We start from the raw sequence: 25025 nt of genomic DNA, 5'->3' as shown, positions 1-25025 counted from the left end.
CTAGCTGAAAGCTTTTTTATTTTATTTTTAATTAATTTTTATTGGAGTATAGTTACTTTACAATGTTGTGTTAGTTTCTACTGTACAGTAAAATGAATTAGCCATACATATACATATATCCCCTCCCTTTTGGACTTTCTTCCCATTCAGTTCACCACAGTGTATTAAGTAGAGTTCCCTGTGCTATACAGTATGTTCTCATTAGCTATCTATTCTATACATAGTATTAATAATGTATATGCGTCAATCCCAATCTCCCAATTTCTCCCACTCTCCCCTCCTACCCCTTTGGTATCCATAAGTTTGTTCTCTACATCTGTGTCTCTATTTCTGCTTGGCAAATAGGATCATCTATACCATTTTTCTAGATTCCACATATATGTGTTAATATACAATATTTGTTTTGCTCTTTCTGACTTACTTCACTCTGTATGACACTCTCTAGGTCCAACCACATCTCTACAAATGACCCAATTTCATTCCTTTTTATGGCCAAGTAATATTCCATTGTATATATGTACCAGATCTTCTTTATCCATTCCTCTGTTGATGGACATTTAGGTTGCTTCCATGTCTTGGCTATTGTAAATAGTGCTGCTATGAACAATGGGGTGCATGTGTCTTTTTGAATTATGGTTTTCTCTGGGTATACGCCCAGTAGAGGGATTGCTTGATCATATGGTAGTTCTATGTTTAGTTTTTAAGGAACCTCTATACTGTCCTCCATAGTGGCTGTATCAATTTACATTCCCACCAACAGTGCATGAGGCTTCCCTTTTCTCCACACCCTTTCCAGCATTTATTGTTTGTACATTTTTTGATAATGGCCATTCTGACCACTGTGAGGTGATACCTCATTGTAGTTTTGATTTGCATTACTCTGATGTTGAGCATCTTTTCATGTGTTTGTTGGCCATCTGTATGTCTTCTTTGGAGAAATGTCTATTTAGGTCTTCTGCCCATTTTTGGATTGTATTGATTGTTTTTTTGATATTGAGCTGCATGAGCTGCTTGTATATTTTGGAGACTAATCCGTTATCAGTTGCTTCATTTGAAAATATTTTCCCCCATTCTGAGGGTTGTCTTTTTGTCTCGTTTATGGTTTCCTTTGCTGCACAAAAGCTTTTAAGTTTCATTAGGTCCCATTTGTTTATTTTTGTTTTTATTTTCATTACTCTAGGAGGTGGGTCAAAAAAGATCTCGCAGCAATTTTTGTCAAAGTCTGTTCTGCCTATGTTTTCCTCTAAGTTTTATAGTGCCTTAAATTCAGGTCTTTAATCCATTTTGAGTTTATTATTGTGTATGGTGTTACGGAGTGTTCTAATTTCATTCTTCTACATGTAGCTGTCCAGTTTTCCCAGCACCACTTATTGAAAAGACTGTCTTTCCTCCATTGTATATTCTTGCCTCCTTTGTCATATATTAGATGACCATAAGTGCATGGGTTTATCTCTGGGTTTTCTATCCTGTTCCATTGATCTATGTTTCTGTTTTTGTGCCAGTACCATACTGTCTTGATTACTGTAGCTTTGTAGTATAGTCTGAAGCCAGGGAGCCTGATTCCTCCAGTTCTGTTTTTCTTTATCAAGATTGCTTTCGCTATTTGGGGTCTTTTGTGTTTCCATACAAATTGTAAAATATTTTTTTCTAGTTCTATGAAAAATTCCATTGGTAATTTGATAGGGATTGCACTGACTCTGTAGATCGCTTTGGGTAATAGAGTCTTTTTCACAATATTGATTCTTCCAAACCAAGAAGATGGTATATCTCTCCATCTGTTAGTGTTGTCTTTGATTTCTTTCATCAGTGTCTTATAGTTTTCTGTGTCCTGGTCTTTTGCCTCCTTAGGTAGGTTTATTCCTAGGTATTTTATTCTTTTTGTTGTAATGGTAAATGGGATTGTTTCCTTAATTTCTCTTTCTGATCTTTCATTGTTAGTGTATAGGTATGCAAGAGATTTCTGTGTATTAATTCTGTATCCTGCAATGTTACTAAATTAATTGATTAGCTCTAGCAGGTTTTTGCTGGTATATTTAGGACTTTCTATGTATACTATTATGTCATCTGCAAACAGTGACAGTTTTACTTCTTTTCCAATTTGGATTCCTTTTATTTCTTTTTCTTCTCTAATTGCCATGGCTAGGACTTCCAAGACTATGTTGAATAATGGTGGCAAGAGTGGACACACTTGTCTTGTTCCTGATTTTAGAGGAAATGCTTTCAGTTTTCCACCATTAAGAATAATGTTTGCTGTGGGTTTGTCATATATGGCCATTATTATGTTGAGGTAGGTTCCCTTTGTGCCCATTTTCTGGAGAGTTTTTATCGTAAGCAGGTGTTGAATTTTGTCAAAAGCTTTTTCTGAATCTATTGAAATAATCATATGGGTTTTATTCTTCAATTTGTTACTATGGTGTATCACATTGATTGATTTGCATATATTGAAGAATCCTTGCATCCCTAGTATAAATCCCACTTGATCATGGTGTATGATCCTTTTAATGTGTTGTTGGATTAGGTTTACTAGTATTTTGTTGAGGAGTTTTGCGTTTATGTTCATCAGTGATATTGGCCTGTAATTTTACTTTTTTGTTATATCTTTGTCTGGTTTTGGTATCAGGGTGTTGGTGGCCTCGTTGAACAAGTTTGGGAGTGTTCTTCCCTCTGCAATTTTTTGGAAGAGTTTGAGAAGGTTAGGTGTTAGCTCTTCTCTAAATGTGTGATAGAATTAGTCTGTGAAGCCATCTGGCCCTGGACTTTTGTTTGTTGGAAGATTTTTAATCACAGTTTCAATTTCATTGCTTGTGATTGGTCTGATCATATTTTCTATTTCCTCCTGGTTCAGTCTTGGAAGGTTGTGTTTTTCTAAGAATTTGTCCATTTCTTCCAGGTTGTCCATTTTATTGGCATATAATTGCTTGAAGTAGTCTCTTATGATCTTTGTATTTCTGTGGTGTCAGTTGTAACTTCTTTTTCATTTCTAATTTTATTGATTTGAGTCCTCTCCCTTTCTTTCTTGATGAGTCTGGCTAAAGGTTTATCAATTTTGTTTATCTTATCAGATAACCTGCTTTTAGTTTTGTTGATCTTTGCTCTTATTTTCTTTGTTTCTATTTCATTTATTTCTGCTCTGATCTCTATGCTTTCTTTCCTTCTACTAACTTTGTGTTTTGTTTGTTCTTCTCTCTGTGTAAGGTTAGGTTGTTTATTTGAGATTTTTCTTGTTTCTTGAGGTAGGATTGTATTGCTATAAACTTCCCTCTTAGAACTGCTTTTGCTGCATTCCATAGGTTTTGGGTTGTCGTGTTTTCGTTGTCATTTGTTTCTAGGTATTTTTTGATTTCCTCTTTGATTTCTTCAGTGATCTCTTGGTTATTTAGTAGCATATTCTTTAGCCTGCATGTGTTTGTATTTTTTACAATTTTTTTTCCTGTAATTGATTTCTAATCTCATAGCACTGTGGTCAGAAAAGATGCTTGATACAATTTCAATTTTCTTAAATTTATCGAGGCTTGATTTGTGACCTAAGATGTGATCTATCCTGGAGAATGTTCCATGAGAACTTGAGAAGAAAGCGTATTCTGCCGCTTTCGGGTGGAATGCCCTATAAACATCAGTTGAGTCTATTTAGTCTATTGTGTCATTTAAAGCTTGTGTTTCCGTTTATTTTCTGTCTGCATGATCTTTCCATTGGTGTAAGTGGGGTGTTAAAGTCCCCCATTATTATTGTGTTACTGTTGATTTCCACTTTTATGGCTATTAGCATTTGCCTCATGTATTGAGGTGCTCCTATGTTGGGTGCATAAATATTTACAATTGTTATATCCTCTTGGATTGATCCCTTGATCATTATGTAGTGTCCTTCCTTGTCTCTTGTAATAGTCTTTATTTTAAGGTCTATCTTCTCTGTTATTATTATTCCTACTCCAGCTTTCTTTTTTTTTTTTTTAAATCTTTTTTTTTTTTTTAATAGCTACTTTATTTATTTATTTATTTATTTTATTTTTGGCTGTGTTGGGTCTTCGGTTCGTGCGAGGGCTTTCTCTAGTTGCGGCAAGCGGGGGCCACTCTTCATCGCGGTGCGGGGACCGCTCTTCATCGCGGTGCGCGGGCCTTTCACTATCGCGGCCCCTCCCGTTGCGGGGCACAGGCTCCAGACGCGCAGGCTCAGCAGTTGTGGCTCACGGGCCCAGTTGCTCCGTGGCATGTGGGATCTTCCCAGACCAGGGCTCGAACCCGTGTCCCCTGCATTAGCAGGCAGACTCTCAACCACTGCGCCACCAGGGAAGCCCTCCAGCTTTCTTTTGATATTCCATTTTCATGGAATATCTTTTTCCATCCTAGCTGAAAGCTCCTTGAGTGTAGGGACCAGTCTTTGAGTGTAGGGATAAGTTTGGTGTCTTTACCCACAGTTCCTGGCAAGTAATAAATGCTTATTAAATGAATAGTGAAAGAATGTGTGGATTATTCTTCTTTTCAGTTATACCATGGGTATCTGTATCTCCTTAGTCCTGACACTTAGATAACAATAAAGCTGATGAAAGACAGTCTGAAGTGATAGGAAATTTATACAAGGCCCAGAAGCTGTAAGGACATATGAAAATGTGCCCATGTGTGATGGTAGAGGAAGCTCTGGAAAGCAGAGTGCTTTCTATCCTGGAAGCAAGACTGTCTAGCTCAAGTGGCAGAGGGAGGCAGCATTCAGAAGAGAGCAAGCAGCACAAGGCCTGCTTTGATGCCTCTGCTCACAGTAAACCACATCCTCACCTTTGGGGTGAGTTACTGTCTGAAGTGCTTGGCTGGTGTTCTAACATCTGAAAGGAAGCACTCATTTTTAACTTCTGCCCCCAAAATGTAGGCTCTAGTGGGAGGATGGGGAAGCATAATTAGAGCCCCTATCAAACATTTTTTGTCAGATGATAGAAACATCTGATTTAATGAAAGGGATTAGGAAGGATTAATTTCTACACTTACATTTCAAATTTGTTAAATTCTGTGGGGCAGAGTGCCAACACATTCATTTACAGAGAGAGAAATATTTCACAGGTGTATATAAAAGCCATTTGTAAAGAATGTTTTTTGTAAACAGTAGCAATCTAGGTTGAGCTCTGCTTCTCTCCTTCTACAGAACCAGTATCAGTTCTTAAAAAAAGAGTATATGTACACATATATTAAAAAATCTACTTATAAAGCAGTCAAATTAATTGTAGTAGAAAACGTCAATCTGTGAATCTGATTAAGTATATTGCCTAGATGCCAATTGGAGACATTTCATAGGGCAGGATAAAAGAACGTTAACAAAATTGTAATAATTTATATAGCTCTCTTTTGCCCTAATTTAGTTGTGGGAGGCTATTTTTTTCAAGTAAGTTTTTCCTTTTGATTTTTGGTTTCACTAGGTTTCTCTGAACATAATTTCCAATCACAATATAAAATGCACTATTACTTACTTATCGACAATTTTAAAAGTAATATCTATTTTATTTTAATTTTCCTCAGATTATTTTAAATTTACATTTTCTTCTTTTTAATTGTTCTTTTCTTTTTAAAATTGTGTACTAGAAAATTTTATTTTCAAGGGACTTGTGGTAAACACTGCTGTCCCTCTCCTCAATCCTTCCATGCTCATACAGAAGCATGACTTTTTTTTTTTTTTGAGATATCAGGAGACCATTCTCTCTACCATAGGAAGGTAAATATTGGTTAGTTTAAGACAACTATTCATCTTTCCAGTAATAGAATGGAAACGGTCACATGATGCAATTCAAGCCTAGGGAAGGTCTGTTGGAAGCAACTAGGAAAATTGTTATTTTCATTAATAAGAGGCCCAAAGAAAATATATGGACTTTTGTAGTCTTTCTGGGTGATGATGCAATATTTACAGCTACTGTAGCCAACTTGCAGTTACGTGGAAGAGATAAGCCTGAAGGCAAAGCTAAGGAATTAGAAAGAAAAGATGGACAGATCCTGGGTCAATGATAAAATCTTTGTGCGTTAATAAGTTGTCTTATGTTTTAAGTCACTTTAAATAGCATGCTCTTTTACTCATTGAAAACATGCTAACAGACACGTCACGGGTTTTGGAGACTCATGGCTTCTGAAAGTGGGGCTATGATTTCACACCAGAAGATGCCATTTAATTCAATATTTTTTTACTGAATGTGCAGATTCAGCCAATTAAGGTCTATAATTTGATACTTAGGATATTAGATGAAGACCAAGTTAGGCTTAGGCTAAAGCTCCATAATTCCAAATATCTACATTTTTGAAAATATTTTAACATTTAAGATTACATCGTCACAGAGTTAAGCTGCTATGGCCTTACCTTTAGAACATCATTTACATTTTGAAAACTTCCTTTCTCTCTGTCTGTTTTTGCCCAATAGATTATTATAAAGTGAATCTGAAACATTTTGATCCATTATCATATTGAGACAACAAAATCATCATGATGTGATGGCTGAAAAATGTACCAACAACACTATAGATTTTTAGGGGATTTACACAGTTCTGACCATTTTATTAGGCCCTGAATATATAGAAAATGCAGTTGGTAGTCATACATAAATGATCTGCTGAGAATATTGCCATGAGAATCAAAAAAAGAACTCTTGGCTAGAGCATTTTGGGGAAAAAATCCTCAGAATATCAAAATTAAAAGGAATATTCTAAAGTACTTTGTCAATTTCTTTATCAATGCTTTGTTTCTCTCTTCAACATCACTCCAAGTAATTCCAGCCCAATAATTCTCCTATTTAGTTTCACAATTTATTAGTATATAAGTGGCATTTTTTGTGGCTCCTTGGTGACTATGACTTAAATTAATAAAAATAGAGAAATCCATTTCATATGTTTGATTTTTCAAATGATGTTTCATTGAAACCTGCTAGTATTTTCTAGTATTTCTCATAGTGAATCTCTATGAACAGTATATTAAGCAGAATTCCAAACTGAAGTAGCTTAAAAGGCAGTTGGATGGTGTTGTCTATACTGCAGGTTGATTCTACCATGCAGGGCATGGCTGCCAGCAGCTCTGGGTTCACATGCTTAGACCTTGTTATGCCACAATTCTTGCAGAGACTAAAAATGAAGGTTGTGTGTCCTGCTGTTTTCCCTGGGTGAATAGCAACTCCACCAGCACCATGTACTGGGAGGAGGGAGAAATGCCCCAATAGCATAGGTCTCATGACCAGAAAAGAATTGGCAGAGATTCTAAATAAGACAACACATGTCCTCTACACAGGGGATATTTACCACAGTATGCAGAGTTTCCCAAACTAATTTGCCCGGGAACCATTTCCACTCAGAACATCTGTTACCATTTCTGGAAAGCAAATTTTTGACTTAACACTTTGCAAAATTATCCTTTAGAGTATGCAAAACATTTCAATACAGATTAACTCCCTGGACCTTTGAAGCAATCCTACTGGATACGTCAGCCAGGTATAACCAGGTTACCTTAGGACACCCAGATTCTGAGAGCTTTAGAGACTTGTGAAAAGTCACGTAGACTACTGGAATAAAAATTCAGTCCCAATAAGTTGTCAAATATTGTGAGACGGCCTTTGGACTGCGGCAGCTAGTTTTGTAAGTTTTCTCTAATTCTGTAAGTATCTCGTGTAAGATGCCACACACAGCACTATCAAGGCCATAGCTTGGTCACTATGGCATTTTATAATTCATTAGTACAATTATACAAGGAAGGCTTTGGTATCAACCACTTATGTGAGAATCCTGGCTGTTCTTTTGGCTAGAGTTTTGCCCTTAGGCAAGTTATTTTCACATTCAAAAATCACGTCTATGAAAAAAGCTGACCCTATGAGGTTGTTGTTGTTGTGATTAATAAAGATAATGAGTGTAAAGTACTTAACAGAGTGACTAGAACATACTAATCACTCACTAAGTCTCAGTTATGATTTCAGAGAAATTTTTCACAATTGAGTAATGGTATAGTGAAAAATTCCAGAAAGTTTCTTATTTATTGTATATTTCTCTTTTAAAGCATGCATAGAAATTGAAAATCTTGTCTGCAAATACACTTTTTTCCCTGATCTGTATCTTCTAATATATTTTGGGGAAAAAAAAAAAAGGGAGAGAGAGACACACACACACACAAATGGAAATCAATTAACCCTAACTTGAAACAGATGTTACTAAGATGTGCTGTATGTACTTTCACCCATGAACAGCTAACACATCAATTATGGGAAGGGAGACGCATCCAAAGCCAGATGTTTTGAATGTCTTTGGAATTTATACACTTTCTTAACTATGACCAGTTGAGTTACTGTATTTTTTTGGTAACTGAAATAACTTCTCCTTAATTGCACATCATTGTAAATTCAAAGATAGCTCTTGGCCTTTTAATAAGCACAGAGGTGTTTCTGCTCAGTGTGAAGCAGATATGAAGACAGAACCAGATCAGATGCAGAGCATACGGATAACATTTTTTTTTTCTAAATTATTCCATCAGAGCAAGGATTCAAACATATTTCCTTTTGCCAGTCTTACTTTATACCTTGGTGTAGTTAACAAATCTCAAAGGAGCTCACAACCATTCCACACAGGGTCTTATTCCAAGTCAGAATATAGTCAAATACAGTGTATTATGATTTAGAGTCCATTGCTGAAAATAGGATATTGTGGCTTAAAGAAATATTTAGACATTACTTAAGCTAACTATTATGGGATTGAAATGAAGGTCTAAATGTTATGACTGGAGCTGCACTCATGTTTCCAAAGCTTTTTAACCAAGCCGGTAGCTTGCAGAACAATCTCCACTCTGGAGTAGAAAATGGACACACACACACACACAGAGTCAGGCCCAAATAATAACATAGTTTATATAAGTACAATTTCTAATCTTCTTTCTTTCAAAACCTAATTGGTATTGCTTAGCTCACTGAATATGGATAATTTATATCTAAATATTCAAGAAGTCTGCCTCGGAGAATTTGTATCAAGAAACTGCAGGTCGGATTGTCTTGAATGTATATACAATAATATGCTGCCCCAAATTCTGACTTAGCTTCACTGTTGGACTATAGTAGTAGAAAATTTCCCTAAAGCAACTCTACTCCTAAATATGTTCACTCTTGAGTCTGGGCCTATTCAAAAAAATCCAAAGCTTCTAATCTCTATGAAATGAGGACGTTTGGCAGGGGATGGGCACAGCATGTCTCTGAGGAATGGAGGGCGGTGGGAGGGGGTGGGAGAGAGTGTGGGATGGTTTGGGACTTTAGCTTGAAGTTGCCCACTTCAAGTTTGAAATTACTTGGAAGTGCTGCTTCAGCATAAATTCATGTGAATTTAATAATAATTTTTATTCAAGTCTTTAAGTATAATTGATTCTTTGGGAAAATGTTAGTTGGTGATTTCTCACCCTTGCTGGCTCACTCCCACACATGCAAAAACTCATACCCCAGTTGAGAAGCATGGAAAAAAGTGTGCACAAAGTTTGCTTCATGGAGTCTTTCACGACTGAAGTAAAATCACATGTAGGACTCAACTTTTATGCAACTTTCCTGCAAATATTCTTAGGTAGTGAGCAGAGGATCATGTTGCCACACTGTTCTAGCAACCAAAATCTTCAGGGAGGACTCTTGGTTATGGGTTATGTCTTAAAGAAAAAGCAGAAAGGAGAGGAAGGGAGCGGAGCCACTGCGACCTAGTGTACAGGTCATGTCCTCACTCCTTATAAGGACTTGGGGGGGGCAAAATTGACTCTTTTTTTTTTTTTAAATTAATTAATTAATTAATTAATTTTTGGCTGTGTTGGGTCTTTGTTTCTGTGCGAGGGCTTTCTCTAGTTGTGGTGAGTGGGGGCCACTCCTCATCGCGGTGCGCTGGCCTCTCACTATCGCGGCCTCTCTTGTTGCGGAGCACAGGCTCCAGACGCACAGGCTCAGTAATTGTGGCTCACGGGCCTAGTCGCTCCGCGGCATGTGGGATCTTCCCACACCAGGGCTCGAACCCGCGTCCCCTGCATTGGCAGGCAGATTCTCAACCACTGCACCACCAGGGAAGCCCTTGACTGAGTCTTTAATAGGAAGGATAAATAGGATATATGATATAATTAGACCTATATGAGTACCTCTCTTTTCTTTCCTCTAACACAGATTGGATTGTGCTATGTGTCTTATAAGGTTTATATAGCCCACTACTTAAAGATATCAATAGGGTAAGGGAAGAGGAGGCTGTCAGGACAAAAAGAAGCAAGAAGAACTTGGCCTTGTGGGCCTCAGGCTAAACGTTTAACTGTGAAGATTTCCCCATTGTTTGGTTCAGCTCATCAAGCAGCTAATGAGGATTTGGAGGCAGATTTCGTTATTCCTAAAAAACAGTCCAAACTAGACTTATTGCAGCATATGTCCTGTTTTATTTCTTTATCTAGGCTGTTGAAATGGAGGAGCAAGTGATTGGATGGGATTTTGAGTCTAATATATATGAGAGAGAATCCTAATGTAATAGGATTCAAAAATTTAATTCTTGCTATAACTCATATGGGCAGAGATAAACCCTCATCCACCAGAGACTGGGAAAAGAAATTACTAAATACCCAAGCCAATTTAAAACTTAACCCAATTAGATAATGTATATAATTCCTTTAGGTAAATTAATACTCAGTTTTTCTGTCAAAAAGAAAAGCTCAGTTTGAGTCACCTCTTCTCCTTTGCTTTTATTCCTAAGTGGTGACTAAGTTTCTGGGGTGAGGGGTGAGAGAGAGAAGCATTGCTATCTTTGGACACAGCTCCCACAGCTCCCACACACCACCACCCCCCCATGTCCTCCACCCCTGTGTCTGGGGCAATGTTCTCTTTCTACCTTGTTGCTGCTTCTCCACTTAGCAATTTGTACCAATCTGCAGCTGGGGTGGGGTGGTTTTTCTGAGAGCTTGGAAAAAGTCCAGTGGGTGGGATAAAGAAATGGGGGCCCAGCCTCACCTCAGTCCCTGATGGTACCATAGACCCCTTTGATGTCAAGCTGTGATGCTCACTTGGGCTCCATCTGGTGGTCTGTTCTGTAGCTCTTTCTTTAAAGCCATCTGTCTCTGTCCAAGCCATCCGAACTGCCAAACTCCATACCAGACTCTCAATCATGTCCAAGTCCTTTTTATGCCACATAGAAAACAAAGGTGATCAGAATAGCTTAATCTCAGGGTCCCCTTCTGCCTGGCAAGATCATGGGTTGGTACGGATGATCAAAGCTCAAGACTTGAAAAAGTCTTGAGAACATGTCTGACAATCTTGCTCTCTAGTCAATCAATATGTCTTCTCTCTCCTCTTCTGTTATCTTCCCACCTCCCCTTCTTTTGCCATCAGCTGGGAGCTTTCCCCTCTGTCTCATCCTCTTTTGTGTCTCTGACCTCCTCTCAAATCTTAATAGACAGGGGTATTTTCTCTACACTGAATGGAAACTCTGATCCTTCAGGCTTGGTTATTGAAATGCAAAAGTGTGAAGAAAACAGATGAAAAAAGTTTAGGAGATCATTTTTCAAGACAGTGTCCTGGCTTACAAGGCACTTTTCTTACTGCATTATCTGATTTGCATATCAGAAGCAGAATATCTCCTTCTTCCTTTTATTCTCAATGTAATAAATGGTTTCCTTTTGTAATAAATTCTAATCTTCCTTCAGCAGATGGATACTTTAGGTCTATTAGTGCCAAGATTATTAGTTCATGTATTTAGAAAGGCAAAAATGGAAAATATATTAATGTTTCCAAGAGGTCAGATGCTATATCCAGACTTTCCTCTTCCAGCTTTGACCCAGAGAAAGGCAGTATGCTTGGTAAATGATGGTAATACCAAGGGCAGGGTATTCTTGCCCTACTCCCCTTCTTCGTAGCTGTGTACCAAGGAGGAGATTGCTGTGTGAGATATCCACACCACCATGGGGCAGCCTGGTTCATTTAGGAGGACAGAGTGACATGGTCAGACACAGAGTTTCTAGGGTCACTTCAGAGCCTCTTTGATGTCCCACGTAGTGTGGACAGTGAGTTGAGAGCACGGATGATTGGTGGGTTGCCAAGTAGGAGGCTATGTTGAAGATGGAGACATGGCACACTGTTCTATATCCATCAGGAACTGAGAGGAAACTGAATCAAGAAGGTAGAGAGACAGCATGCCTCATTGTAGCCAAAAAATGCACCGTGAGTTCAACAGCTACAAGCTTTGGCCCTGGGAGCCAGCAAGACATCTAAATAGCAGAACATCAGGGACTGGGCATGAATGTTAGCATGGGACATGACCTATGAATGTCAGCAGAGGCCCACCATGAAACCAGTCATATTAGACAAAGGTTTAAGAGAGATTTGTTGTTTACTTATGATATCACACTCGCTTTTTTTTTTATTTTACTTTCAAAATTGTCCTAGAATGTAATTGATCATAGGATCTAGTCAGGACCAAGGTAACTTGCTTTCTGGTAATTTAATAGTGGGATAAAGCCTGAAAAATCTAAAGGGTATAAACTTGCAATTAGTAAATGAATAAGTCCTGGAGATCTAATGCACAGCATAGCGATTACAGTCAACCATACTGTATTATAAATTTCAAAGTGGCTAAGAGACTAGATCTTAATTGTTCTCACTACAAAAAAGGAAATGATGATTATGCGATGTGAAAGATGTGTTAAATAATGCTATGGTGGTAATCATATTACAATATATAAATGTATCAAATTGTACATCTTAAACTTACACAGTGTTATGTGTCAATTATATCTCAATTAAAAATAAAGAACTGGAGAATTAAAAAAAATTATCCCAGAATGCATGATAAATTTCATGAAAATCTCTTCTTGTCCCATTTCCTTTAGGTAGGAAGGAAGAGTCTCTGATTTTCAGAGATTCAGGATATGTCTGTGATTCCTTTCTCTAAGAGGGCTACCTGTCTCACTCCTCTGTCTTAGTGTCTGTCTAGGTTAGGACAATTATGGGAGTCAGGATAAGATGTTGTCTTGGGATAAGGTCCTCCTATGTATAGAGTGGTAAAGAGCCTCAAAAATGAAAAGGATACAACTAAAGAGATCCTCTCTGCCTTTCACTTGCCCCGGTGAGATAGATCAGGGGAGAAGTGGTACTTGAGGTGCTTTTGAAACCCAAGGGTAGTGATGTCTGTCTATGTACGGTGATAGTATGAATAATCACCATTACACATGTATGTGTGTTGGAAGACATATAGCCAAGGCAAAGTGTCTCTGATTGAATTTCCCCCAAATAGTCCCTGAGTCCACGTAGTTTATTTGGGAGGTGATCTCAAGAAACAAATATGGAAGTGGCAACTGGTGAATTAGGATAAAAAAGGAAGCCAATAATAATAGTTTATTATTGAGCAGGCTACCTCTGTGAGTATAGTGGCTCAATCTAGGTAGGGACCTCTGGTAGGCTGTGTGTCATCTCAGATACGTTGTGAGGGAACTAGGGTATTTATCTACTACCTTCTGACAGTCATTTGTTGGGCACTGCTCCCAGGAGGCATAAACTGCCCAGAAATCCTGACCTATCAGCAAATGAGCGGAAAAATCTTCCATGGCCTGAAACCCTCAAGCAAAGAGTCTTGGGTCCTTGAAGGTGGAAGCCAATTGTTCTGAACAAATGAGATTACCAAAGAGATGTAGATAGGGCATTGATGGTGTCTGGGGCATAGGCATAGGGAAATCAACTGTATGTGAAATGTGATTTCAGGAGGGTCAGGAAGATCAATCAACACTTAATGATAGCCCCTGTGAAAACTGTTTATCTTTCACTAATGTTGAAAACAATACTTGATTATGATCTTTTAGTTGCGAGTTGATTGATAAATGAATGTATTAATTCAATACAATTGAAAATTTCAGGTCTTTTGCATCTGACATGACTGGATCTAGTGTTTCTGATTACGCCATCATGATTCTTTTTCTCTTTTTGGACTGTTTTCTATGTTTTGGCTTCTTACTTAGGTAGGTCATCTCCATTGGTGGTAAAATTGACTACCAATTAGATTCAACCAGTTTAGTAAGCCCAGAATAAATAAAGCACTTGTTTTCCAAAAATTCCAGAAGAAGTCTAAGGAAGTTCTCACTGAACTAAAGCATGTCCCTTGTAAACCCCTCAGCCAGTTATTGCTGTCAGAGAAATAGAATTTGATGATTGGCTGGACTGAGTTCACATATCCATCCCTAGAACTATGGGAAGTGGGAAAACCTTGCCTGAATTACATAGCCCAAGGTATGGGCAGAGAAGTTCCTTAGAAGAAAATCAGGTTGCTGTTATTAGAAGAAGGGAGAAAGGATAGCAGACATTAAACACATACACATAAACACCCCACAGGAATATACCCACATACATTGCCATTTTACCCTTTAGGTTTGATCCCTGAAAAAAAATTTTTTCTAATAAAAAAGATTTAATAACTTAATTTGTTTCGAGACAGGTGACAACTTTCTGGCTTTGCAATAGCTGTTTGTATGATACTGAGCAATTTGCCAAATCGAATGTTAAAATGGGATGTTTCCTCTCTTGGCAGTTTCAGCTGAGACCTCAAAGTTGAAAGTGTCAGGTACCAAGGACCCTGATGTTCTAATGGGAGGTTCTAGGCCATCTGAATAGGATTTACAAATGAGGGGTTCCCAAATTTCTTCCTTGATCTTTAGCCCAGCAAAACTATGTGGACCCCATGAGAGTTCATCAAGGAGAATTTCTTCAGAGACATTATGATCCTGGTTTTCTCCTCTTCCTCACAAGGGAGAGCAGGTGGTACTTCTCACACACATCTGGTGAGGCAGGCTCCTAGGGAATCCTCGCAGAGCCTAGCACCTGCTCCTTGGGTTGGGTTTCCTGACTTATGCCTGGAAAGGTAACTGAGACTAGAGCTGCCTCAGAGGACAGAGTGAGGACAGACTTAGAGGGAAAGAAACACCCCTGGTTGCTCCCTCAGCATCGTAGGGTGGTTAAGTATGTATGTTCTGAAGTGCTTCTGCTTTAGTTCAAATCTCACCTCTACCACTTACTGAGTGTTCATTGTTGTGTAACTAATTTTTCTGTGGTTCTGTGGAAATAATTCAAAGAAGTTGTGTGATAATAAAATAAATTGGAGTTTCTTAAGTGCTTGGAACAGTATTATTGTTTCTTTCTCACAAGCTAGGTAGATATTTCTGAGGACACACAGAGAAAGTTGGATTTGAGTTATCTGAAAAGGGAGCGGGAATAAGAAGGTCATTAGAGGGGCAAGGGACACAGCAGGGAGAGTCTCTATGGGACGTCTGGAAGCAGGGACTGAGGAAGGTGTCATACACAGTCAACTAGAGGGGACATCATGCCACATGGAGTCTGCAGCGGGGTCTCTTGATAATGGCAGGTGTCTTTGAAGAACCCTCAAAGACACCCTAAAAATTACTAACTTTTGAAGATCTGCCCACATGCATGGACAGCTAAGAGAGAACTACATGATACTACTTCCCCTTCTTTTTTTTTTCTATCTTTACCCCGTCCCCCAGATAAAAAGAACAGCTTTGTGAGGGGGGGGAGAAATGCAAAAGCCAGGAAGAATAATCAAATAGACCTGAGCAAAGCTGATCCTTTCCCAAAACTTTAGTTATGAAGTAGACAAAAGAGTGAAGCTTTGGAATTGATAAGAACTGCACTATGCCTCCCATCCCCACCGTGCCCACAAATTCACCTGTTGAAGCAGTAACCCCCAAAGTGACAATGGGGCTTATTTGAAGACAGGGCTTTTAGGAGGTATTACGGTTAAATGAGGTCATAAGAGTGGGGTTTAATTCATTTGGATTGGGGATCTTACAAGAAGAGGAAGAGAGAGAGCTTTTTTTCTCTCTGCCAGGTGTAGACACATCAAGACGGTGCCGATCTGCAAGCCAGGAAGAGTACCCTACCCAGGAACCAAACTGACCGGCACCCTGATCCTAGACGTCTCAGCCTCCAGAACTGTGAGAGACAAACGTTAAGCTTTTTAATGGCTGAAAAATTAGACTATTCACTCACATTATTCATTAATATCTAATAGGAGCTGGAAAAGCAATACTTTCAACCTAAGATTTTATCCCAGAACAGGGAAGAAGTATTTGATACAACAGAGTTAAAAGGGCAGTGGTGAGAAGGAATGACATACTTTTCATAAGTCTAGATATTCAATAATTTGGTTGCATACAACTTCTTTGGACTATGTCTTGTTTCTCTAGAATTATAAAGGAGTTGGATTCGATGGGATTCAAATCCCCATTGCAGCTCAGATATTTTATTCAATGATTCATTTCCATTTATGTGAAAGAGCTTCAGATATTTTCATGAAAGCAGTTTCTGAAAAGTAAATGTGTTAGAACACTTCAAAAGCAAGATGGAGAGAAAAGGAGCACCAAAGAGGACCTTTTAGAGAACTAGAAGTCTTAGGGTTTTTAACCACAAACCACACTTTTCTTAGGTCCAAAACTCCAAGTCACCAGTATTGGCCATTTCATTTAAGAAAGCACCTCACTAGACTAAAAATCATTTAGTGAAATTCCAGTGGTTCCTGACTAACAAGGAGCCGCCAGTGTTCTCAAATTTTTTTCTTAATAGCCTAAAACTAATTTTAGTGAATGTAAATTAAATCATAAACACCTCACACACAGACAAATACACACATACACAATGTCTTGACCATAATGAATTTAGAACTCTAGAACTTCTGGCTAATAAAACAAAACACCTGATTTCAAGTAGAATATAGCTAACCATCCAAGTTTTAGAAAGTTGCTGTGGCATTCTGAAAGATGTGCAGAGCATTTCATATTCACTCTTGGGCAACTCATCCTACTAGTTTTTCTTTAAAGAAAATTATTTCTTTTCTACACCACATATGTCCCTATGCTTGCGGAAATTGTAATTCCAGTTTTAAAGGTCTGCCACGCACTGATCTGAGGTTTAAAGACATTCCCTTCCAACGTGTTAAAGTCTTATGTTTCTGAGGGGGAGAAACCAATGAAAATGTGCACTGTAAATTCTGAGTTAAAAAGCACCTACCTGCATGAGGGTATTTTCACATTTAAATGTTGCCAGCGATATGTAATTTGCAGGCTGCATGCATAGAAATTCTCCCTTGTAGACCTGCCCAAACCGAGAGCCAGGGTTATTAAAAAGTCTTTGTACCCTTTTCACATAAATCTAGTGTTCCTTATACAAACATTTTTCTCATGTCAGAGTGATTCATAAAGCCTGTAATCCCATGGGTGTAATAGGACACCTCTCAATTATGCATCCCAGGGATGACTAATTTCACAAGCTGAGGGAAAAAGATAAATGCATTAAAGTGTTCTTGCAAAACAAATTTTGGAGAGAGAAAGGGATGAAAAAGGAAGTGAATGTAGAAACTGAAGATTTACTTCATTGCACAGAAAAGAATATTAGATCTGCCTTGGCAGAACTACTTAATTCATAATTCTGCACAAACAACCTCAGTAACAGCACTGCCAAAAGCCTTCCTAATATGCATGTACCTACAAATGCTCAGCTTTGTCTCTGGTAACTGCAAAGTATGAGAACTGTATAATAATCACATTTCATAGTGAGTCATGGGTCAGAGAATCTGTGAGGAATTATCTCATTATATTGTTTCATTCAGAATCAGTTCGATTCAGAGGCATTGTGGTTGGGACTTTTTAGCTTTATCATCAGCAGCTATATGTTGATCCCCTAATGTGTGGCAAGGCACACAGTAGCAAGGTGTAAGCTGGGTTATGACACTCATAAGAACAAGGCTTTTATAGGAAAAGGCAAATAACCATATAGAATACTATCATTTGTCTTGGGTGAAAAATCCTAAAGCTGTGCAGAAGTAGATACAATCAGATTGTTGGAAACACTAAAGAAGTCTTCATGGATGAATGAACAAACAGAACTTTAAAAGAAAGGTAGTGTTTAGATGAGCAGAAGTGGAGAGAGAATGTCTTGGAGAATTACCTCATGTTGAAGAAATGGAACCACATAGGCCTAGATGCTAGAGTATTTAAAGCATGCTTGGAGAAAATTTATATTATTAGATTTAACACTATGAAATTGTTATTTTTGTAGGTAAGAAATGATCAAGTGTCCCCAGTTTTGTGAGATGCAAGTCTGGTATACTGGAAGACAAAGGTAGATATGTGGGTAGGAGCCAGATTATGAAAGAATTGGGAATGTTATGGAAAGATGCTTGTAGTGAGGCATTTCCTTTAAACCACATCCACAACGCAGCATCTGAAATCTAAAGAATTATGAATCTTAGAATTTTCTAGGGAAGGGATCTTAGGAAAAACTTAGTTTAACTTCCAACTCTTGAATGACTGTTCATTGTCTTGCTTTTATCGTCCTGATGATAATGAATGTACACCTAATTCAGCTAATTCTCTTTTGAGTCAACTATAATGGTTTGTTTGTTTCTTTATTCCTTTGTTTGTGTGTTTGCTTGTTTATTTAATCTTGAACCAAAGATCAGTGTTACAGGCAAGGATAAAACTTTAGGTCATCCCTTCAAACATTTGAAGACACCTGATTAAATAGTCCCTTTCTTATTGCTTTTACTTTTGTGACAGTTTCAAGCTCTTCACCATTCTGGTTGGTTTCCTTTAGACATGCTCCAATTTGTGAGTTTCTCTGAAAGTTCAACATTCAGCACAACACACTATGTGGATATTATATTCAGCTAAGTGCCTGTCAATAGATGAATGAATAAAGAAGATGTGGTTATATATACAATGGAATACTACTCAGCCATAAAAAAGAATGAAATCTTGCCATTTGTGACAACATGGATGGACCTAGAGGGTATTATGCTAAGTGAAATAAGTCAGACAGAGAAAAACAAATACCATATGATTTCACTTATATGTTGAATCTGAAAAACAAAACAAATTAGCAAACATAACAAAACGGGACAGACTCATAGATGCAAAGAACAAACAGGTGGTTGCCAGAGGAAAGAGGATTGGGGGGATAAGTGAAATAGGTGAGGGAGATTAAGAGGTACAAATTTCCAGTTACAAAATAAAGGAGTCACAGGGATGAAATGTACAGCAGGGGGGATAGAGTCAGTTATATTGTAATACTTTTGTATGGTGACAGATGGTAACTAGATATATCATGGTCAATTATACTTCAATTAAAAAAATACGTAAATACTGGGAGGAAATGCATCAAAACACTAATGACAGTTATCTCTGGCAGGTGGGGATAATGGATGATTGTTAATTTTTACTTTATGCTTTTATGTATTTCTAGTTGTCTGCAATGAACATGCATTTTTTGAAAATTAGAAAGAAAACAAATAAATGTCATTAAAAATGAAAAAAAAGTGAAAGAAAAAAATGTACACCACTAAATGATCATTATCTGGATTCACATGAACTATTTAGAAAATAACATTTATGAAATTCGCTGAATCTTGCTGCAATCTGACCAATATTTCTCAATCTCAGTCCTAAATATAGCATGATATGGGTAAGGTATCTTGCCGAAATACTGGCTGACTTTACTTTCAGAATTCTCCATTTCATAAACTCTATCTCAACATTATTATCACAACTTTTGCTTAATGGGTTGTTTCTACAAGGTCCTTTTCCTATATCCCAACACAAATGATAGATTAAAACATGAGTCAGGAAACTTTTTATGTAAGAGGCCAGATAGACTTTTTGGGCTGTGCGGTCTCTGTTGCAAATACTCAACTTTGCTTGCCACTGCAGAGCCAAAGCAACCACAGACAATGCTAAACAAATGAGTGTGGGTGCATTCCAATAAAACTTTATTTACAAAAACAAGCAGCAAGCTGGTTTGGCCCATAGCAGTAATTTGCTGACCCCTGTATTAATATATTAGTATTAATACATTGTCAACGATCATATCTGTAAGTTCTGAAGGTATGGAGGAGTCTCTAAAAGAATAACTATAGATGAGAGAACTCAGAGAGGAAATTTGAAAATTAAAATCTTTCCCTGAGGGGAGTAGAAGGCTATCCACTTCAAAGAGTCACATGGACAGCTAAGGGCTTTAAGGAGGAGAGAATGGTTGGTTATCTTCATGTATAAGAGAGTGTGCCTAGCAACTAATGCAAATTTCAACTATTTTGCACTTTTGCTGAGGTTTGGGACAGGTTTCAGTATTGATATTATCCAAATATCACACTCAATTATCTACAGGCTTGATATGAAACCAAAAAGTATAAGCCATTTAGCTACCGCCAGCTTGAAGTATTTCTTAACTTGGCTGGTGACAGTTAGAAGGCCTTGGGCACATGCATGTAAAAGAGTATTTAAAGGTAAAGTGGAAAACTGTGTTCAGCAAACCTTGACCTGTGCACTCACGAAGTACCATTGTGAGTATAAAAATAAACGAATGAAACTTCCTCCTCGGGGAAAAGCTAGCCTGTCATATGAACTGAAACAGGAACCAAAAGATTCTTTTAGGAAGGACATTATTTTCCTTTACACTTGTATGGAGTTCATATACCATCTTTCTTCAATTATAAAATAGCATGGATTGTAAGATACACAACTGATTTAGGAACTGCTTTTCAGAAAGGAAAACAAAGCAAACTAAACAAAAACTCTACCATATTAAATCTTCCCATCTATTGTAGAATACATTCTGGCTTTAGAAATTTAAAAAGTGAAAAAACAGCATAATGAAATCGAAAAAAAATGTTATATATTATCTCCTCCACTGTCCTCTCCCCACCCCCAAACACGCACATATCCCTTGGCTTTAGGGAAAAATAAAACAGGCAGGAGCCTATCACTCATTCTTTGGGAATAATGCAACATAAATGAACTTCATTGCTTTGTCCCAACCTGTCTATTCTAACATGAAATGAAACCTTATATTTGGATTGTTTTTTAAGTGGATATGAAACTATTAAGAATTCTTTAAGAATAAATGTTTATTTTCGAACAGTTTTAGATTTATAGAGTTATTGCAAATATAGTACAGAGAGTTTTAATGTACCCCTGCCCAGTTTTTAAATTTAGTTCTTGTTTGTTGTTGCTGAGTTTTAAGAGTTATTTGTATAATTTTAGATAGAAGTCCTTTATCAGAAATGTGTATTGCACATATTTTCTCCCAGTTCTTAGTTTGTCTTTTATTTTTCTTAACTGTGTTCTAATTTCCTTTTCCTGTTCTAGGATCTCATCAGTGATACCACATCACATTTAATGGTCATGTCTCCTTAGGCTTCTCTTGGTTTTCACAGTCTCTCAGACTCTTGTTTTCGATGACCTTGACAGTTTTGCAGATTACTGGTCAGACATTTTGCAGAATGTCCCACAACTGGGATTTGTAATACATTTAAATTCTTTTCTCAGTTTCTGCATTCCATTCTGGGATTCCCCCAAACTCCTAAATGATTTTTTAAAATGTGTATACATTAAGATTTATTCTTTGTGCTATAAAAGTCTGTGGATTTTGACAGATGCTGAACATCTTGTATTCACCACTGCTGTATCGTACAAAATTAGTTTCACTGCCCTGAAAATTCCTATGTTTTGCCTATTCAACCAGCTCTCCTCTGCCACCCACAGAACTCCTGGCAACATACTGATCTGCTTAACATCATTACAGTTTTGCATTTTCCAAATGTCATATTCTTACGGAAACATACAATATGAAGCTTTGTCACACTGGCTTCTTTCACTTAGCAATAGGCATTTAAGTTTCCTCCATGTCTTTTCATGGCTTATTAGCTCATTTCTTTTCATAGCTGGATAATATTCCTTTTAATGATGTGCCAAGTTTGTTTATCCTGTCACCAATTGAAGGAAATCTTGGTTGTGCTCAGTTTTTGATGATCATAAATAAAGTCCTTCTAAATGTTTGTGTGTATGTTTTTATGTGAGTATGTTTTCAACTTATTTGAGGAAATACTTAGGAGAGCAATTGGTGAATCTTATGGCAAGCCTATGTTTAGCTTTGCAAGAAACTGTCAAAGTATCATCTGAAGTGGCTGCACCATTTTGCATTACCACCAGCAATGAATAAGAGTTTCTGTTTCTCCACATCATCACAAACATTTCATGTTGTCAGTGTTTTGGATTTTCTCCATTTTAATAAGTGTATAGTGATATTTCATTATTGTTTTAATTTGTAATTCCTTAGTGATAAATAATGCTGACCATCTTTTCACTTGCTTATTTTCCATTTGCATATTTTCTTTGTTGAAGTGTCTGTTCAGATCTTTTGTCTATTTTAAAATTGGGCTATTTGTTTTCTTTTGGTTGAGTTTTAAGTGTTACTTGTGTATTTTGGATATATATCATTTATCAGATATATGTTTTACACATAATTTCTCCCAGCCTGTTGTCTTTCCATTCTTTAAATAGTGTTTTCTATAGTACAGTTTTTGATTTTTTTAAAACTATTTTTTTTAAATTAATTAATTAATTAATTTTTTTGTTTTGTTTTGGCTGTGTTGGGTCTTCGTTTCTGTGCGAGGGCTTTCTCTAGTTGCGGCAAGCGGGGGCCACTCTTCATCGCGGTTTGCCGGCCTCTCACTATCGCGGCCTCTCCCGTTGTGGAGCACAGGCTCCAGACGCGCAGGTTCAGTAGTTGTGGCTCACGGGCTCAGTTGCTCTGCGGCATGTGGGATCTTCCCAGACCAGGGCTCGAACCTGTGTCCCCTGCATTGGCAGGCAGATTCTCAACCACTGCGCCACCAGGGAAGCCCTAAAAGTATTTTTATTATGCTAAAATATCTATAACAAAATTTTCTATTTTAGTCACTTTTAAGTGTACAAGTCAGTGGCATGAATTACATCCTCAATATTGTGCAACCATCACCACTCAATTTCCAAATTTTTTCATCACTCCAAACAGTAATATCGTACCCATTAAGAAATACCTCACCCCCCAGTCTGCCCTACCCCCACCCTCTGGTAAACTCGAATCCACTTTCTGTCTCTATAAGTTTGCCTATTCAAGATATTTCATATAAATGGAGTCATACAAATACAATATTTGTCCTTTTGTGTCTGGCTTATTTCATTTAGCAAAATGTTTCCAAGGTTGTCGCATGTATCAGAGCTTAATTTCCTTAATGGCTGAGCATATTCCATTGTATCTACCTACCACATTTTGTTTATCCATTCATCTGTTGATGGGCACTGTGTTGTTTTCATCTCTTGGCTTTTGTGAATAATATTGCTATGAACATTGGCATACAAGTCTTTGTTTCAGTCCCAGTTTTCAATTCTTTTGGAGATATACCTGGAAGTGTAATTACTAGGTCACAAGGTACTTCTAGGTTTAACTTTTTGAGGAGAAACCGAACTGTTTTCCACAATGGCTGCACCATTTATTATATATTCCCACCAGCAGTGCATGATGGTTCCAATTTCTCCAGATTCTCACCAACACTTGTTATTTGCTGTTAGTTTTTAAAAAAATAATAGACATCCTAATGGGTGTGATATATATCTCATGGTAGTTTTGACTTGCATTTTACTCAAGACTAATTACATTGAGCATCTTTTCATGCGCTTATTGGCCATTTGTGCGTTTGTATATCTTTTTGGAAAATATCTTATTCAAGCCCTCAAACTCCTTTTACTTATTTTGGTCTTTCTGTTATTGAGTTGTCACAGCTGTCACATCTTTTGGATATTAATCCCATATTAGAGGTATGATTTACAAATATTTTCTCCCATTCTGTAGGTTGTCTTTTTTTTTTTTTTTAATTTAGACCTTCTTTTTTTTAGAGCAGTTTTAGGTTGACAGCAAAATCGAGGGGAAGGTACAGAGATTTTCCCCATGTATTCCCTGTCCCCACACATGCACAGCCTCCCTCATCATCAATGTCCCCCATGAGAGTGGTACATTAGTGACCATGGGTGAACCTACATTAATACATCATAATCACCTAAAGATCATAGCTTATTCTGCAATTCACTCTTCTTGTTGTACATTCTGTGGATTTGGACAAATCTATAACAACACGTATCCATCATTATGGTATCATACAAAGTATTTTCACTGCCCTAAAAATCCTAACGCTCTACCTATTCATCCCACCGTCCCCATAACCACTGGCACCCCCTGATCTTTTTATTGTTTCCATAGCTTTGCCTTTTCCAGAATGTCATATGGTTGGAGCCATGTAGTACACAGCCTTTTCAGGTTGACTTCCTTCACTTAGTAATATGCATTCAAGTTTCCTCCATGTCTTTTCATGGCTTGATAGCTCACTTATTTGCAGTGCTGGATAATATTCCACTGTCTGGATGGACCAGTTTATCTGCACATTCACCTACTGGAGAACATTTGATTGCTTTCAAGTTTTGTCAGTTATGAATATAAGCATCTGTATGCAGGTTCTGTGCGGACAGAAGTTTTCAACTTGTTTGGATAAAACCTAGGAGTGCAGTGCTGGATAATTTGGTCAGAGCATGTTTAATTCTGTAAGAGACAACCAAACAGTCTTCCAAAGTGGCTGTAACATTTTGCATCCCACTAGCAATGAATGAGAATTTTTATTTTTTTAATTTTATTTATTTATTTATTCATTCATTTATGGCTGTGTTGGGTCCTCGTCTCCGCGCGAGGGCCCTCTCCAGTTGCGGCGAGCGGGGGCCACTCTTCATCGCGGTGCGCGGGCCTCTCACTGTCGCGGCCTCTCTTGTTGCGGAGCACAGGCTCCAGAGGTGCAGGCTCAGTAACTGTGGCTCACGGGCCCAGCCGCTCCGCGGCATGCGGGATCCTCCCAGACCAGGGCTCGAATCCGTGCCCCCCGCATTGGCAGGCAGACTCCCAACCACTGCGCCACCAGGGAAGCCCTGAATGAGAATTCTTATTGCTCTACATTCTTGCCAGCATTTGTTGTAGTCAGTGTTCTGGATTTTGACCATTCTAATAGATGTGTAATGATATATCATTGTTTTAATTTGCATTTCCCTGTTGGCATATAATATGGAGTACCTTTTCACATGCTTATATGTTACCTGCATTTCTTCTTTGGACTGTTAAGGTCCATTTTTAAATCGGGTTGTTTGTTTTCTTACTACTGAGTTTAATTAGTGTTGAGTTTTAAGA

General features: G+C 37.8%; 1 long non-coding RNA gene across 1 annotated transcript; it reads right to left on the bottom strand.

Moving 5' to 3' along the window:
- Positions 1 to 3977: 3977 nt before the first annotated feature.
- On the bottom strand, positions 3978 to 24465 carry LOC309659739. The gene is made up of 2 exons (XR_014262929.1): positions 16998 to 24465; positions 3978 to 11108 (listed from the first exon to the last, which is right to left on the bottom strand). It is a non-coding gene; the product is annotated as an uncharacterized lncRNA (long non-coding RNA).
- Between the last annotated feature and the right edge of the window lie 560 nt (positions 24466 to 25025).

The sequence above is a fragment of the Balaenoptera physalus genome (genome assembly GCF_965194825.1).
Source record: "Balaenoptera physalus genome assembly, chromosome: 4".
Classification (NCBI taxonomy): domain Eukaryota; kingdom Metazoa; phylum Chordata; class Mammalia; order Artiodactyla; family Balaenopteridae; genus Balaenoptera; species Balaenoptera physalus.
Note: the sequence above shows the minus strand (reverse complement) of the source record. Positions and strands in the feature narration are given on the sequence as shown.